The 19284-nt window shown below is 42.1% G+C and overlaps 1 protein-coding gene across 2 annotated transcripts in view; it reads right to left on the minus strand.

Moving 5' to 3' along the window:
* Positions 1–7083, minus strand: part of Smad1 (SMAD family member 1) — a 75660-nt gene extending 68577 nt beyond the window's left edge. Inside the window, exon 1 of one of the 2 annotated variants that reach the window (XM_078022070.1) lies at positions 6972–7083. The gene's annotated coding sequence lies outside the window, so the exon portion shown is untranslated. Of the gene's footprint in view, positions 1–5909; positions 5931–6971 lie in introns of those variants that run through there. The other variant, XM_021727892.3, reaches the window with a different exon arrangement.
* Positions 7084–19284: the final 12201 nt, after the last annotated feature.

Below are 19284 nucleotides of genomic sequence, written 5' to 3' on the forward strand. Positions count from 1 at the left end.
CCTTTCTGAACATGGGCTCTGCCTCATCCTGCTGGGTTCCACTGGGAGCACCACAGAGTCAGGTGGAGATGCTCACCAGTTACCAGATCTGTGCCGCCCCATGACAGCCATCGTGGCTACTGAAACAGAAGTTAGTTAGGACAGCAAAAATGCAGTTCCCAGGTGCCCTGGCCACTTTTTGAGAGCTTGGTAGCACCTGTAGCTATAGCTATTGTTTGTGCTAATACATGTGCTAGAACACCTGCTCCTATTGAACAGTGCTGCTGGAGAGCTATTCAACACCAGTACTGATCTCCCAACTGCTCTGTGCCCAGCAGTGTCTCCCTCCTACTTGTGCAAACCCACGTGTCCTTCCACACCACAGTGGTGGTCTTCCCATGAGCTGTCAATACAGCTTACTCCTACATTACTTTGTTATAATTCATACAATGTGGTTGCATTTAATTTTTCAATATTGCGTCTTAAATTTTTGTGCCTCTTAGAACTAACAAATACTCATGGAATAAATGAAGAATATATAATTATTACAATACCACACCAAAATTACTAAATACGGGTGTATTTCATATTCTTCCTCCATTAAAAAAGATGTTTTCTTTCAATCCAAACATACATTCTTGAATTTAGCTAAATGAATGACCTGATTTAATGGCTAATTATAATAGTTCACAGATAACTACTTCCCCTTTTTTCTTGTGGTGTTTGAAATTGAAAGTAAAAAGCTACACAAGGTCTGAAATACTTCCACTTTGCATAAGCGTACCACAAAGAAGCCACAAAAGACACACCAGGACAGGAAACTGAATGAACAGTCTGAGTAACTATAACCTAACAATCTGAGATTGCAGGAAAAAATATCTATAGCAGAGCAGCCCTAAAATTAGAGGAAACTACAAATAAAGCTTTAAAAATTATGTATAAAAATATATTTTCAAATCAACAGGCAGACCCTTATAACCCACTTCTCAAATATGACAGTTAATATTCATTTACATCTTGAGCTCAGAAACACAAATATGCATAATTTATCGTTGTACATATAAAAGTTCTTTCTTTAAATTCAGGTTTGTTGTCTCAAAAAAAAAAAAAAAAAAAAAAAAGTTAAGAAACCAATCCACCACACCACAGACTTGGGTTCTTGTAAAAGAATAAGGCTCCTTTTCCAAACACTAAGAACCAAGCAGAAGAGATTTGGGAGAATCACACCAGGTAAAGACTCCTCAGACCTTAAGAGGGTAGGAAGCTCTGTTTTCAGGAGAGTCTTCTCTATTATTTTTAGCTAATGACAAAGGTGCTAAACTATTCCAATACTGCACTTCTAGTGCCTTCCAAAAAGTCTGATGTAAACACTGGAGTTGAACCATTTATGAAAGTTTTGCTTTTCCTATCCAAAAGATGTAAGTCCCTTAAGCAAATGCATGTTCCAGAGCCTGCTCATTTCTGCAAGTCAGCCAGATATGAATGTTACTTTTTGCCTGTAAAACTAACTGTGCTATAAAACTGACATTATCTTACAATAGCTTAACTTAGATTTTAAGTAGTACATGCTATTTAGCTTTCTTTCTTTTCTTTTTAAAGGTTGCTATAAGGGTTAAAAATACTTCGAGTATTTTTGCTACAAATCAAATAAGAAATCACCATATCAGACTAAGTATTTGTCTACCAGATAACAGCAGAAAAGGAAGATACAGAGTCAAGAGACTTCAGTTTGAAACACAAGGAATGCCCCTGTTTGTTCCTAATGCACACATCCTGCAATCTTGGTACCAACAATCAAAGCCACATACAGAAGTATCAGAGCACTTCTTGTCTCAAAGTTGCTTTATGACTTAATAACAATTTATACCACCTTTTTACATTTAAATTGTCCTTTTTCTTCACAACATTTCCAACTCTCTCCCTAGAGCCCCCTATCCCTTCTTTAAAGACCCCAACCTTTAGCTTTTGATCTGATTTTGAGAGTCACAATAGGACTTTCGTATATTCCTACGTCAGAACTGTCTGCTTTAACCTGAACTTTGTACGATCTTGGATCTCCCATTTCCCAATAAGGTCCCATTGATTAAATTTGATACAGGGTTTTTCTTTTCCATTTCTAGAATGAAAGAAAAAAAAATCAATTTCAACCTGGAGAAAACAAACATCTCTCTTTGGTGGTCAGACTTGATTCCTATTTACCTCAAACATTAGGTATAAAATGTCAGTATCATGCCAAAAACTCTTCTCCCCTTCCTTAACCAAACTCTACTGGACATGCTCAGCCAAAGCCTCAGGAGTGTGGAAGGAAAGAACAAACAAAATATCCTACCCGCATACATAAATATACCCCGAATGTAACGCAACATCTTGTACAACCAAATAATGGGACCTAATTGGAACAAGTTACACTTATTCTATGTATGTATAATATTTCAAATGATACTCTGCTGTCACGTAAATAATAATAATAATAATAATAATAATAATAATAATAAAGAATACTCAACAACACTAGGAGGACCCAGGGCTGATTTCCTGCCTGCAATCCCCACATGGGTAACTTCAGACAAGCAGGTTGTTTTCTCTCAGCCACACATGGCTTATCTCCACATGAACCATCTGGATTAGAAAACCTTTAAAGCAGCTTTTAACATTAAACATTTCTAAATAGGAAATCACAAGTCAGTGTTTATGAAAGCACCTGTCAAGGCAGTCCCAGGGATGAACTTCACCAGAAGGATCGTGCACTAGGGCTGTAAAAGCGTACTCACAAACTCACCAGGACATCATTTCTGGATGAGAGGATGGAAGAGAAGACACAGGACCCGTGGTTTTATCAGATTCTTAAACAGCCTAACACTCTATTTAAAAAGTTGAGAACAAGTGAAAGGTAAGACATACAAAAGAATACTCAAACACTTCCCACCCCACCACCACTCTCCCCCGCAAAAAAAAAGTTCCCAAGGAATTTGCAATGAACTAGTCTTATCTCAAGACACGTGCTTAACCACTCAGGGAAAACACAGTAATTTTGATGAGATAAACTGAACTACTAGAACTTTCATCAGTACCCATTATCTTATGATTATACAATAAAACACGAGAAAAGTGACAGGAATTATACAGAAAAGCTGAGATAAAACTAGTTGGGCTTTGAAATGCATTATTTCTATGTCAGACTTATTCTTCAAATTATGTGTTGCTTAGATAAGTATTACCATTACTTTTCCCTTTTAAACATTTACAGGAACAATAGAAGACAGGCCCAAAAAAGAACAACAGAGGGCAAATATGTCTAAGAACCTAAAAGTCAAGTCATGTCTACACTGGCATAGTACCACCTACTGCACAATGCCTGTTTGGATCCTCTAGATGAAAACCAAAAAGCACAGCTAAGAATAAGTCTGGAGTCAGACTGCCTTGTTTGTATCCCAGCTAAGATGATAAATCAAAATCACTCACTGGTTATGGGCCTGAGGGAAGACAACCGCTTGGGCCTTAGTTTACCTGTAAAATGTGACAACAGTCCTTAGGGAAGTTTTGAGGCTTAAATAAGTATTACAAATAATGCCTGGCACATGGTAAAAATTCTGGAAAAAAGGGTACACTATTTCTTACCCCATGCTGTAAATCAAGTGAGAATCCATGACATTAATGACAAATAAGATCTCCAGAAAAGTCAACCTAATTTTATCAATAGCTTCAACTGTCACTTCCGAATTGCGTTTTAACAAGAGCAGTTAGTTGTAAAATTAACCAATGTATGTATATATTTCTGTCTCTCTTGAACCTCCCAAATTCACTATTAGAGGAGACAAGTGAGTGGAAGATCCTGGGACAGCACTATCTAGAATTTTCTAAGATGATGAACTTTCCTATATACACACTGTCCAATATGGAAGCCACTAGCTTCATGCGGCTGTTGAGCACTTCAAATTTGGGCAGTGCTGAAAAAAATTTTTTTTAAATTTAATTTTATTTCATTTAAACAAATAGCCAGATGTGGCTATGGGGCTACTTTACTGGACTACATGGCCACAGATGATCCATAAATAAAAAAAGGAACATAAGAAATTTAAGCAAAATCAAGGGTCTTCTTTTCCTGAATTGCTTATATGTTCAATGCAAGTATCTTTGTGTTTAATGGAAATCGGGTAACTGACTAGTTAAAGAAATAACATGTCAACTCATGCATCAGTACAGTGTAAACTCAGTGCTAATAAAAGGATCAGAGATAAAGAAGTATATGGCCTTCTGATATTTTAGAAGGTCCCTAAGGCCAAGTTAAATTCAAGCTCATGTGAAGTATGATTCAATACATAGACCAGATCTGCAAAGGGCCAGCACCAAAGCACTTGTTTCTATACCACCAAGTGGGAAGCTACTTGGACAATGCACACTGAGCATCTCTGAATTTATCTTCAATTGTTTCTCTCAGACATTCACAGTTCTGTAAGGCTTTCCCTCTTTCAGAAACACTAGTATTCTTGGCCTTTTCACTATGCACAAAATCCATGAACCACCCATATCTGAAGTATAACGCCAGACTCCTGCTTAGCTGCCCCTGTAATATGGTTTAATTATGATGACTGAACTAATAGGCTGACATCATAGACTTTTACAGGCTGACCCCATGTCATCCTGATGTATCATTTTGCACCAGTTCAGTGCTGTAAATCAATTTAAGATCTCGAGCAGGTTGAAAAGGCTGGTAATGATGCTTTCTCTGCCATCTCTGGAGACTCTACATTATACACAACTTACATTATTTATAAAGCCTCAGCGATGCCTCCATTAGCCTTGTAAGACTACACAAATGAGTTCTTTTATACACACACAACTTGGCCTTAATTATGTAGGCTACTGCAGCTTAAATATACTCCTCTAATTACACTCAAGTTTATTCTTTTTCCAATCTACCAAGTTATTAAATTTTACCCTGAACCCAGAATTGCTAAAAATAAAATTACAAAGTGAATTTTAGTTTTTAACTAAATATATATATATATATATATATATATATATATATATATATATATATAGTAAATGTAGCTGGAAAAATGAGACTTACTTCCTCTTAATGCTTTAGTCAACTTGGAGGGGGGAGGAATTTTACTTAAATCCCAAGAGGTGTTAAGAGGTTAACATTTTTAATTTCCTAAAAACTATCATTTCTCTAAAACACAAAGGTCATCAGCTCGGCAAGGAAAGGATAAAGCAAAAGGAAAAACGTATTTGATTCCATACCTATGGTTGTAGGGGTCAAAACTAAATCAAGGACAAATCCCTACCCTCAGAAGAAACCCGATCCTGCCTGGATCCTCCGGAGGCTCTAGCATCACCATCTCCAGAAAATCATCTCTCAAGACCCTGGTTACAGTTTCCTAAGAATTGCACTATTACACAAATGGTCCACCACCTGCATAGAAATATCAAATAACTGCAAATGGGAGCGAGGGAGGGAGAGCGGAGGACAAACACTTTAATCAGTACAGCACATTTAGGCCTGGCACCTAGATCAGAGTAAAGCTGATGCAAAAACATTTACACCAGTTGAAAATGCTGGTGCAGTGAACACAGGATCTGCCTGGAATTTTTTTTTTTTTTTAAACAGCCGTTCCAATACAGCTCACCTGCCTCCCACACAACGTTAAGTGGTAGTTACAAACAACATGTAATATTAACCTGGGCCAGGCACAGTTTTCTCCTGGTGTTCCTGAGGTGTGGGTACGTTATCCACGACTGGCAATGAGCGCAAAAGATGTTCCTGCTGCAATAAGGGCATTCTGTGATTTAGCCGCTGAGAGCTTCCGCAACAGGAAGACACAAGAGAAATCTTCCAACTTTTGTATCAGTCCGTACTTTGGGGCGGGGGAAGGGGGTGGGGTGCAAAGCCAAGGAGAGAGACCAGGCAGGCTGTCAGTACTCACGAAAACGATGCTTGCTCCGCGGGAGATGGTTCTCAGACCCGCCTCGATTCTCAGCGCCTCACTAGTTATCTCGCACCGGAGTATTTTTTTTTTTTGTTTTGTTTTTTAAATCGCATTTGCCTCAAAATAAACAAAAGCCTCGGCTACGGCAGTTGTGAGATCCGGCCGGCATCTGTTCCTGCTGCCTCCCCAAAGCACATCCAGGAAACCTTCTCCCTCCCAGCCCGCACACACATTGAGCAACCAGCAAACAAGCCCACGCCGTCTCTCTCACGCCCACCGCCCCCACCTTCCTCCAGAAACCACCCGAGAAACCCTAACAAAGGCAGGCGCAGAGGGGAGGCACAGTTGTTCCCGGCGACTCGCGCGCACACACGCAGTGAGGCAATCGAATCCGGTAAAGGGAAAGGAATGAGACGACACGAACCCTCGGAGGCGCAGGGGGTGTAGGCGGAAGAGGGGGGAACTGCGCGCCGCCGCCAAACCTTTGAATAAATCAAGAGGGAATTTCGGTGCGAACTTTCCCTGACCCCGACCCCAGGGCGGCCGGTGGGGCACGGAAGGGAACCCGCGCGGGATGCCCGGGGGCCCGGCGTCCCCCTCCCGGGCGCCCCGCTCGGCCCGGGCTCGGAGAGGGCAGCGCCCGCGGCGGTCCTCCGAGCACGGCGAGGGTCGCCCGGCCGGAGCGGGACACAATGGGCCCGCGGGCCGCGCGCGCACGGGCCTCGGCCCGGCTGCAGAAACGGAAAGAGAAACAGGGAGAGGGAGGGCGGCCCGGAGGTCCCGCCGCGGGCAGGCCGGGGGCGAGACTCCCCGCCGCACACCCAACAAAGCGGCGCGGGGAGCCCGGCCCGCGGGGCACGAGGGGAAGGCGAGCGGGCAGGTTCGCACCCGGAGCGGCCGGAGGCGCCATCATGGGGGGGGGTCCGCGGCCCCACGCGGGGAAGCGCCCCTCCCGCGCAGTCCCCCGGCGGGGACCGCGGCGCTGGGCAGCCCGGGCCGCCGAGCGGAGGGCGGGGACGCGCGCAGGGGAAAGTTGGGTTCGGGTCCATTTCGCTTTACCGGCTTGGCGGCGCGCCCATCCGCGCGGACGCACGAGTGGCCGGGCGAGCGGGGTCCCGCGGCCCCAGTGCGGCCGGCCGGGCGCGGCGCCGCGCTCCGCTCCGCTCGCAGGGTCCCACCCCGCGCCTCGGCCCGGGCTCAGCCGCTCGGCCTCTCCTTCCTCCGCCCGCTCGCTCCCGGAGCCTGGATTGATCTGGTCGCGCTGGCGTCAGGGAGTCGCGGCCGCCCAGCCTCCACTCCTCGGCTGCCAATACCCGGCGCACTCGCTCGCTCGCCCGCCCGCCCGCTCGTTCACACGCGCACCCGCGCGCGCCGCCGCCGCCGCCGCCGCCGCCGCGCGACCAGGGATCCTCTCCAAATTCCGGCCCAGCTGGCGCGAGCGCGGCGCAGCGCAGCCCCGGCCGGCGGACAGCGCAGGGGAGCGGCGCGAGCCACCGCCCCCCGTCCCCAGCCCCACGCCCAGATCGTTGCAGGCCAGAGGAAAAGCACACCGGCTTTCTGGCTTTCGCAGCCCTGCCGCTAGTCCCGGCGGGGCAGGCTGGGTGCGCTAGGAGCGAGTCCGGCTCGACGTGCTGCGGGTTTCTTTTCTGACACGTTTTTTAACACGTTCACGGCGCGCACGGGTACGTCGTTAGAACGCGGAGCACATTTTTTCACTCACCTTTTCCTGTCTAGTTTTCATTGCCGCTCATTCACTCCACAAAGATTTGCAGCCCCAAAAGTTGCTTGTGTCCAGAATTGGATAAAAACTGTTGCAAACCCTGAGTCCACAGATGCATTTCCAACTCAGGATCCAATGATTTGAGTAAGACCCTGTTGCTCCAAATAATGACAGACGCCACAAGGAGGTAGCTCTTTATATTCTAGGTTTTTGGTCCAGTTTTTTTAGAATCATTTAGATAACCCAAACGCCCTCAAAACAAAAACAAACTTAACTTATGTATACCTGATTTGCATAGACGTTGAAAACATGTTTTTTTCCAAGGATCAACTTTTTTCTTCACCTGTCTCTGAAAGCTGGAATGGAATCTTGAATAATTACTAGAATGGTGAGTTGTGTTTAAAGAAGAATTATTCTGAGGAGTAAATTTCACATGAACCAAAGAATTATTGCCAGCAACGTTAATATCAAAAACCATGGTAAATGAATGGTAGTCCGATTATTCCTGTACCTCTATGCATCAAGCATCCCATTTAAAATTCTTGTTTATTATTATATATTTTATATTTAATTATTAAAAGAAAATACAACAAATCCCATAAAACCCATAAAATGGCATTTATAGGTTATATATCAGAATTTCTGCTAATTAAATCCTTTCTTTGTTAAACTATTTGAGCATTTACTGGTCAATTCTTGGATCTCATTTATTTTTTTTCCTAAAAGCAACATTTATCAGAGAGTTGCTTATTTCTGCTTCTCAGAACAAAAGCTACAATTTTAGCCTTGTAAAATGCCACTGAGATCAGGTCACTCTCTTGTGCAGAACCCTCCTTTGATAAATAAAATGAGGTATATCCAGACAAGGGAACATTATTCAGTCATAAAAAGGACCAAAGTACTGACATGTGTGCTACTTGGATGACCCTTTAGACATTATGCAAGTCAAAGAAGGTAGACATAAAAGAATAAGTTGTGTTTGTGTCATTTGTATGAAATGTCCAGAGGAGACAAATCTATAGAAATAGAAAGTAATTGGGGGATTGAAGCACCTGGGGGTAGCCAGGTTATGGGGTGATGAAATTATTCTAACATCATTTTCCAGTAATAGTTGCACAAACTTTGTGGATACACTGAAAGCCATTGAATTTTATACCTTAAATGAGTGCATTATATGGCATGTGAATTTTATCTCAGCAAAGTTGTTAAAGGAAAAAAAGGAAAATATAACTAAGTGCAGTATATGATCCTTGATTGGACTCTGATGAGAAAAAAAAGCTATACAATGGCATTATAAATGCTTCTAATTTTTCTGAACCTCTACATGGTCTTTTTTTTTTTTTAAAGAGAGAGAGAATTTTTAATATTTATTTTTTAGTTATCGGCGGACACAACATCTTTGTTTGTATGTGGTGCTGAGGATCGAACCTGGGCGCCGCACGCATGCCAGGCGAGCTCGCTACCGCTTGAGCCACATCCCCGGCCCCTACGTGGTCGTTCTTAATGCAGTCCTACAAGCCTCAAATGATAAGTATCAATATTACACACACTATGAAATTTGATTTCACCCCTTGTGCATGTTATTTCTTTAAATGGTAATAAAAATTTAGATACTCTTTTAAAAATGACATTAATGAGACAGTTATAAGAACATGAATATAGACTATATATTAATATCATCGCATTAAAATATTTTAAAAATCCTTCTTTGGCTCCCCATTTCACTCAGAATAAAAGTTCTCCCAGTGTGTAGAGAACTTACAAGATCTTCCTTCCCCAACCTCCTTTACCACTCCAACCTCATCTTCTACTTTCCCTCTTGCTCCCTTTCTCAAGTCACCCTGGCCTCCTCACTCTTCTGCAACATTCCGGGCACACTCTCACTTCAGTTCTCAGGTACTAGCTGTTCCCTCCCTGGAAGGAGGTCCACATGGCTCCTCTGTCCCTTCCCCATGACTTTCATCTGCATGTCAACAAGGCCACCATCTACAGTTTCTCCTATACACCTTTTATCCTTTCTCCCTATTTGGCTACGTATGTTTCTTGTAGCAGTACCTGTATTGATTAGCTTTCCATTACTGTAACAAATACCTAAGACAATCAGCTTATAAAGAGAAAAGATTCATTTTGGCTCACGGATTCAGAGGTTTCAGTCCATGGTCGGTTGGCCCTATTGTTTTTGGTCCTGTTGGAGGCAGCAGGACATGGCAGGAAGTCTGTGGTGGAGGAGACTGCTGGCCCCATGATGGCTGGAAGTGAGGAAGCCAGGGAGGGGAGGGGAGGAGAGAGAGAAAGAGACACTGAGGTCTTTGGGCCGACATTCCAAATCCAAACTCTAGCATGGCCGAGCTGCTTACCTAGAAAACTAAATTCTTGGCCTGTTGTGTTCACTGCTGTAGCCTCGGCGCCTGAAACTGCCTGGCATCTAACAGAATCTCATTAAACACCTGCCAGATAAATGAGCGAATCAATCAATCAATCACGCCTTGTTAGTCTTGGGGGACATGATGGCAAACAAAACAGATGAAAATCCCCGCCCTCCTCAAGGGAGACATAATAATTACAAATACGTTAGGTGGTGGTTCAGGGGGTAGAAAAAGCAAGGGAAGAGAGATCTGGAGCAAGGCCAGGGTTGGGAGGTGGTGGCTGTCTCTACTGGGACAGGGAAACCCCCTGGCAGGAGGCCCTGCACACAGTAAAGGAGGCCTGGCACACTCTCTGAGGGATGGTTTTCTGACCTCCCAAGCAAAGGACAGAGCCAGTGCAAAGTCCAGGTTACTTCATGTCTTCATGACATCCAGGGGCCACTGCAGCGTTGCCAGGAGAAGTGAGTGGCTGGCCGGAAGGCTGGGTGTGGGGCCCAGGGGCACACAGGCCACAGAGGCAGCACCCCAGGGTGGTCTCTTCTCACTGCTCTCCTATCTGGAAGAAATATCCAAGGACCTGTTTCCAGAGAACTGCAGAGGGTGAAGAGATGTTGGAAGCCACAGAGAAAGGGCACCTTGGAGCAGTTGTCTTCCAGGAGGGCTTGAGAGCCAACGAAGTAAGGAACCGTGGCCGGACTGCCAGCCTGAAAGACCATCCTAAGAGGGGTTGAGAAGAGGGGAGGACTGAGGAAGGGGAGGGAGACAAAGGGAGAGTAATTGGCAGGGCATGGATATGATCAAAGTATGTCACATGCCTGTACAGATATGCCACAATGAAACCCACTCCTCTGTATAATTAATATACACTGATTAAAAAAAAACACAACACTATGTTATAGACACTGTATTCTCTACTTTATAGATGCAGAAACAGAGGCACCAACATCATAAGTGACTTGCTCAAAGTCACACAGCAAGTACGCTGGTGTCTATAAAGTACTGGGTATGGAACCTGGCCTCTTGTATGCATTCACCAAAGTTACCAATAGTCTTCTTGCTGAATATTTGTAGTGCTATGCTGAGAATACAATTTCTGTCTCCAATCCAAATATCTTGGGTAAACTCATACCCACAGAACAATTAATGGAGTATTCAGTTTTTGAAAATGACTACATGATTTCCAGAAAAAAAAAATTATTTAATGGTTTTGCTCCCAGTAGCAAGTTCTTTCCTCTAGACATGTATCCATTGGCAAGTTTCCCACAGTGAAGGACTGGCTTTGGCTGCATTTAATATAAAACATAAATAACATTGATTAGGCAAAAATAGGAACTTATTTAATCTCTTATAAAAAGAAGGTCAGAAATAAGAATTTGGGGGCGGGACGGTGGTGAGATAACACAAAGGTGTTAGGGTCAAGTTCTCTGCAATTCTCTTTGCTTCTAACTCATTGTTGATTATAAAATGTCTGCTGCAGCTCCAGTCATCCCATCTGCATTTCAGAGAGAAAAAGGAAAAGGACAAGGACAAAAGAATAGTCTGAAGTCCCTTGGACCAAGATGCCACTCACCATCACCACCTGTGACCAGCTGTCACCACTACTACTACAACATCTGCCCACACCTCATGGGTGAAAACACTCCTGTGGCCCTTCCTATTTGCAAGGATGGCTGGAAAATATCACTTTAAATCGTTTAATCTGGGCAAATTGTCACTCCAACAAGTGTCAGTCCAACAAAATGAGGAAGTGAGGGCAGAGGTGGAAGCTGAGTGCCATAGTGTGCTTGCCCTGGCTGGAGACAGCTAAGGATCCATCCTCAAGTTTTTTCAAGCTGATTGTTTAACACATTGGTCGCCTGAAACTGGCCATGGTGGGTGTATCTACAACACAAAGACTAACAAACACCACAAATAAGGTCCTGCGTTGTTTTCTGGAGAACCAGTTTAACATTTCCAGCACACGCTGAATACTGGGCAGGTAAGGCTTTCCTTGCTACAGAAGGCTTTTCATTTCATCTTATTACCTTCTGTTGGTTATTTCTGACTATAATGGGTGAGACTTATTAAAGATGAAGCAGGTGATCTTTTGAAGTACCTGGTGTAATAAAAATCTCCCTCTTTAATTACATAAAGGTGCTAGGAGTATCCATTTATATTAGCTCTTCTTTCCTTAGAGAATGTACAAATTCTTTGGTGGTAAGTTAGGGGTGTCATAAAACTATTGTAAATTCCTTTTCAAGATGTAAAAGCTTTTATTTTTAAATATTATGAAAAATGTCTGTCCTAGTAAGAATCAGACATCTCCGAAACAGCCTCTCGATTTTGTGTTTGAAGCAAATGTTACAACAAGCTGTTGCTGCAACAACCAACTTTTCTAAGATGTAATTTTTAATAAAAATATAAAACACCCTTTGAACTAGCTTCTTCCAAAATTTATTCTGGAAAAAAACAGTAAAGTGGAATATCATCATTTTTTTTCCCCAGTGCTAGGGGTGGAACCCGGGACCATAAGCATACTAAGCAGGTGCTCTATGACTGGGTGACCCCTGCCTGCCTGATTTTCATTCCTAAGGAGGAGAGAGCTCTTTGTCCTTCCCTTTGGAATACAAACAGGTGCTTCAGACACAGCACTGACATGGACAAAGAATGTCTCCCCTTTGGCTTGAGAAGAGTCCATAAGAATTCATTTCGGGAGCTGAGCCAGAAATTGAAAAGTAGGCCTCAAGGGTTTGTGAACACAGTCCCACCCCACCTAGAAGGTTTTACCTCCAAGCTAAAAGTGTCTTTAGGATATTTTAAAATGAGCACCTGAAACCAAGTCGTGTATCAGAGTTGCAACATGTATCTTAGATGTTTCTGTGAAAAATCTTGCTCTATCTGACTGACTTAATGTTATCAGACTGTAGCCGTAATGCTGAAGAATCTTATTTGAAAAATAAATCAATGATCAATAGTGACCAATCTAAAAACCTTGGGTATCCAACTGACTCATACATATCTGTTGGGGGTTTTTGGAGGATGGTCAATAAATAACACCTCCTCTTTCTCCTAAGTACAAGGTTATATAAGAACCAATTAGAAGTCACAGAGATGGAAGTCTAAATATGATCTTTATTACCTATGAAGTGCATTAGAAGGTTTGGTCTTAGATCTGTGGCCAAATTGACTTGCCAATATTGTACTTGCAAATACAATACAAATTAGCAACCTCCTGAAACTCGCTGGCACTAGTATAAAGGAAGAGCCACAGGCTGCAATTTACTTGTTTAACCGTGGATCAAACAGAATATCTCCAGGGGTGCAGTGATGCATGCCTGAAATTCTAGTCGTTTGGGAGGCTGAGGCAGGAGGATTGTGAGTTCAAAACCAGCCTCAGCAGCTTAGCGAGGCCCTAAGGAACTCAGCAAAGCCCTGTCTTTAAATAAAATGTAAAAAAGGGGCTAGGGATATGGCTCAGTAGTAAAATGCCTCTGGGTTTAATTCCTGGTACCAAATCAAAAAATATATTCAAGAGAATATCCTTCTTCTGGGTTCCTGAAGGATTCTTCCGCTCTGCATCAGCATGTGCCCTAAGTTAGCTCATCTTTCAAAAGCAAAGCTAATGTTGCACTTGTCCATGTGAGACAAGGTGATCAGGTTTTCTCCCCCAGTTAACAAAAGGATGCTTCTAATAAAACTCCACTACAATTTGCATTTTGTTTTTAAGGAGTTGAAACTAAGTGTTATACATTTCAAATTTGCTGCAATTGTATTGATACCCTGCTCCGCAAACCATGATTATTAAATGAGAGTACTTCCTATAAAACCGTAAGACTGAGAACATGGAACAGTGTCTGTAGAAGGTACTGACAAATGAAATAACAATATTACTTTAGTTGGCCAGTATTTATTGAGCACCTACTGTGTGCTGGGTACAGTTCTTGGCACTAAGATAACTGTAGCAATTAGGACCTTTCATTTTAGGTTGGCAATTATATTTTCACTGGGGAGAGAGTGAACACAGGAGCACAAGATGTGATCATTGAAGCTAAGAGGACAATAAAACAGGATAAGGTGACAGTGATGTTAGGGACCCGGCAGGGTTCTGTTTTAGACCAGACGGCCACAAAGGGGCTTCTCTGAGGAGAACTTTGAGCTGAGATGCGGGTAATAGGAAGGATGCTGAGGAGTTGGAACTTTGCACTTTATTCTGAGTTCAATAGAAAGTCATTGAATGCATCCAAGCAGCGGGGGTGAGGGAGGCAGGATGAGGGTTCCCTTTTCCTGGCTTCTAAGTATAAAAGTGGGAGCTACAGGAGGATTTAGAGGGAAAGCAGGTAAACCAGGGAGAGGTGACTGCAGTGGTCACAGGAGAAGATGGTGGCCTGGACAGGGCTGGTAGTGAGGATAGGCCAAAGAAGAAAGAATACCTTTAAGGATTAAGGCTTCTTTGACGGTGAGCTTCCAGAGGATTGGCCAAGTGAAGGGTGGTCCCCTTCCTATGGCGCTGAGCTCCCGTGAATTTCAGGAAATATGTATTTTAAAAGATGCTTGTCTCACATTGATATTTCTCAACACTGCTCTCAACAATTACAAGAGTCTTCAATAATGAAGAATTGCAGAATTTCTCCACCAGCAGTACCTCTTGTTCTCCTGTGGTCCTAACTGCAGTTGGTTTGTCACCCAAGGATGAATAGGCTCCAATATATTTCATGCTAAAAATACGTACACACAAATATTCATAAACATATAGAGACACAAAGATAGAGCCACTCCTGGCCCTAAATATTTTCCCTGTTACATCCCTTTTCTGGGTGACTCCATCATCCACATTTTCCCCAAAGAGTATTTTACACCCCTGGCTATCTCTTCTAAGTCCCACTGGCCACATCACGCACTCTAATCCAATTTCTGCTTGTACCTGGCCATTGAAACCCTTTTTGCTGAGCCAGGGTCACTGCATACTACGGGGTAGGTTGTGTATATATGATGTATCCCTGGTTTTAAAATTTCGTTGACCTTCACATTGCAAAGTTTAATGAACACTTTTCTGTTTTTGTTCTCTGGGGTGACACAGATTAAATAGACACCACCAGTCGTTCTTTCATTCATAAACAACTGGGATCAAATCAACTTCCTAGAGAACTGGTTGAGTTAATAATTGGAGTATTTTGGAGCTTGAATGAGGAAATAGGACTGTTTTCTATATGCTCCAGGGAAAAATCTCCAGGATTTGTTAAGTAAAGAAAATAAAGTGGGGAAAACATGTATGTTTTAATTTATTTTAAAAGGTGAAGAGATATGGATATGTTCTTGTTCGCTTGTCACAAAATGATAATGGAAGGATAACCTAAAACTTTTTTTAAGAGTTCATGTTGGAGAGAGTGAGATAGAGAAAACAGGATGGAGACTTGAGTTTTCTGAAAACACAATGTTTTGTGGATTTGATTTTGAACCATGGATATATTCTACCTAATTATAAAGCAAAGTTATTTTTAATTAGAATCGATACAAACTGAAATAAAAATGAACCAAATTAACCTAACTATGATTGGGCCAGTAACACAGAGAGGAATTATTTCAAATATCTTTATAAAGGCAGTGATCTGACTATAAATCCCTAAATAGGATATAATTAAGGACAGAAAGTAGTGGGGAAAAAAAGTAAAGAAGCTGTTTCAGTAGTTATGTTATTATTAATATAGCATTTTAAATTTGAAATTATTAAAAAAAATGTAACCAAAGTAATTATTTTAACATTGTTACAGCCAAGATTGGAAAGTTTCCAGGGTTCTGGAGCCAGATTGGCCATGCGAATTTGGCCAACAAACTCCTACTGCTTCCTCATCTATAGAAAAAGATGAATAGTCCCTATATTATAAGCTTTGGAGAATTACATGCAGTTAATGTAGTACTGGCTCTTGGAAAGAGCTCGCTGTGAACTACTTTATGAATTATCTCCTCACTTAGAGCTGATTGAGGGTGGTCATGTGTTCAAAATGTTTAACACAATTTCTGCAACACACCAAGTGCTCACTAAATATCTGTAAGTCAATTAATTTCCCTCATGTTAATTTTAATTCAAATAGTTGTGACTGTCTATGCTTCTGATCTAAAGAATTTGATATATTGTTTATGTACTATATATGTAGACAATTGCATATAAACAAGAGTGCTAAATACATGTTGTGATTTAATTGACTTTTTGCTACCTGTCTACATTTTTTGTGTGTGTCAATTATGCTATAATGTAAAACAATATCACTACCTGCTTATTCCTTTGGCAAAATTGCTGTTCAACCATCTAAAAGGTTCTTTCATTGATAAGGAAATGCACACAAATTGCGAAACATTACTACCTACTACGTTTATCCTCTACTTTCCACATGGTGACCCAGACCTGCATGAGCAGTGGAGTTCATTTTCCACACAAGATTTTCCAAGGCTGTAGAACTTTTAGTTTTCCAAACTCCTATGCTTTGAAATTCCTACATTTGCAGAAAGTCTCCATTTAAAACTAAAAAAAAAAAAAACAAAAAAAATAGGTCTAAATTTTTTTTGTCCAGAGAGACCCTGTGATGTTTGCAAATTCCTGTGTTTTTAAAATTCTTCCCATTCTGTTGAAGGAGCAAGAAATGGTTGCTATATTAGATGGTTCTCAATATTAAGATAGGGGGAAAGTGTGTCCTGGGGCCCCCCAAATCTATGCTTTTTTAATAAGATAGAAAACATTTTTCTTTCCCGCCGCGGAGTGGAGCTTCCCTGACCCTTTCAAGTTACTCTTTGGTGAAAGCAAACTGTTAGAGCATGGTCAGTCACAGGGACCCTTAAACGGAAATCTCACCACCTTACCATCTTCCTTTACCCGGATGTCCATCCATTTCCTCTCCCTTAGCATGGTCATCACATTATTAGACCTCAAGTCTCCCTGATAGGATGGCTCCTAAGATTAAAAAGAGAACAGAAAAACAAACAAAAAAAGACAAAATAAATAAAAAACAAAATACATTTCTCTATTACTTCCCAGACAATACTGGCTAACCCACAAGAGGAGGAAGACATGTAATCTGGAATAAGTCTTAAAATTATCATCTCCTTTGTCTAACTTCTTTAAAGTTCTAGAATGGTACATTCTAGCCTATGGCATAGGCCCAGAAAACTGACATTTACTTTCACTTCTTTTAAGCTCTCTGTTTCTTCTAGGTAGGGTTATTCTCATCAAGGAAATGTTCTCAGTGTCGCTCTAAGAGAACTAGATTAAAATTCTCCATCACATGGCACTAGAGCAGATTATGCTAAGTGAAGCTAGCCAATCCCTAAAAAACAAATGCCAAATGTCATCTTTGATATAAGCAGAGCAACTAAGAACAGAACAGGGAGGAAGAGCAGGAGAAGAAGATCACCATTAAACAGGGTCTAGAGGGGGGAGGGAAAGAGAGAGAGAAGGGAAATTGCATGGTAAAGGAAGGAGACCCTCATTGTTATACAAAATTACATATAAGAGGAAGTAAAGGGAAAGGGGAAAAAAAGAGAGAAATGAATTACAGTAAATGGGGTAGAGAGAGAAGATGGGAGGGGAGGGGGTAGGGGAGGAGAGGGGGGATAGTAGAGGATAGGAAGGGCAGCAGAATACAACAGACACTAGTATGGCAGTATGTAAAAAAATGGATGTGGAACCGATGTGAATCTGCAATATGTATACGGGGTAAAAATGGGAGTTCCTAATCTGCTTGAATCAAATGTATGAAATATGATATGTCAAGAGCTTTGTAATGTTTTGAACAACTAATAATAAAAAAAATTCTCCATCACATAAACTGTCTCCCCAGAGTATGTGTACTATGTGTTTCTTTCTCTCTCCAGTCTTCTCCCAGAATACATCTCTTTTCCTAGCAGTGTTTTCAATGAATAGAAATTAACTAGCATCAGCCAGGTGTGTTGGTGCGTGGCACAGGCCTATAATTCCAGCAGATTGGGAGGCCGAGACAGGAGGATTGCAAGTTCAAAGCCAGCCTCAGCAAAGGCAAGGTGCTAAGCAACTCACTAAGACCCTGTCTCTAAATAAAATACAAAATAGGGTTGGGGATGTGGCTCAGAGATAAGAGTGCTCACCTAGCATGCATGAGCCACTGGGTTCAAACCTCAGCATCATATAAAAATAAAATAAAGGTATTGTATCCACCTACAACTAAAAAAATAAGTGTTTTTTTTTTAAAAAAAAAAAAATATCGACTGAGCATCTACCAGGCCCTGTTATAGGTCAATAAGTAATGCAAGAATTGCTCTTGCTTCCATGGAACTGATGTTCTAGAGAATATGGGGAATATCTGGTGAGATCGCTCCAAACAGGCATCCTGCTAGTGTTGGGAAGAAGCAGTACAAAGACCCAGAGTAGTACAGGCAGATTTCTTCTAGAGCTCTCCCTCCTGTGCTCTGGGTCCATTTTTCTCATAGATATTCTATGTGCTCTGTTTCTTATATTCCCAGAAAATATGCACTGAACTAACTGCAGGTGTTGTGGGAACACATTTAAGACATTTTAGGAATGACCATAAGGGAAATGACTCACTTTGGAGAAATTCACAGTAATTGTGTATCTGGGATGATCCCCTTTACTAGGTTTGAGTGCAAACATAGTCATCTCACGTTCATTCATTCCATTTATTACTTGAGTGCCCACCTGCCCTTTGTGACAGGAAATCTACTTATTTCCTGATACCTCCCACAATCTCCCTGTTTTGATAAGATCATCAAGGATTTATCCAGTCCAAAGGAGACCAGTCCTTCTGCAAAAAGCCAGGAAACGAGAAAGAGAACCGGGAAGCATGACCAGTCCACTAGCAGCTTGGCTTGGGTTTCTGCCACAGGAAGTTAAAGATGAGCCCTGTACATTCTCATAACAAGACATTTGCTGATGGTCACTGTCATACTCCCATGGATTCAGCTCTTCCCATCACCCCAGCTGCATCCTCTCCCACCCCTGCGCTCTCCCCAATGTACACAGTACTAAGCCATCTTAGTACTGTGCCATCTGCACCAAGGCTAGAAAAGAACTCAGCCCCAGTGTCTGTCATCCTGGAATAAGCATTCCCATAAAGCCTTAGCACCTTTCCTTCTGCTGGACACCTTGGCATATCCCAACCAGGAATCTCCTATTGCATGCAAAGGCAAAGGGTAGATGTTGCAAAGCAGCAAACACATGTCTTGTTTTACACACAGAGACACCTACACCTACACAAATTCATAGGGAAGTATTTGCCCTACATTTTCATAATTTGAGGGTCTTTTAGATGATTTCTTACAGTGA

This window comes from Ictidomys tridecemlineatus, chromosome 9 (genome assembly GCF_052094955.1).
Source record: "Ictidomys tridecemlineatus isolate mIctTri1 chromosome 9, mIctTri1.hap1, whole genome shotgun sequence".
Lineage (NCBI taxonomy): Eukaryota > Metazoa > Chordata > Mammalia > Rodentia > Sciuridae > Ictidomys > Ictidomys tridecemlineatus.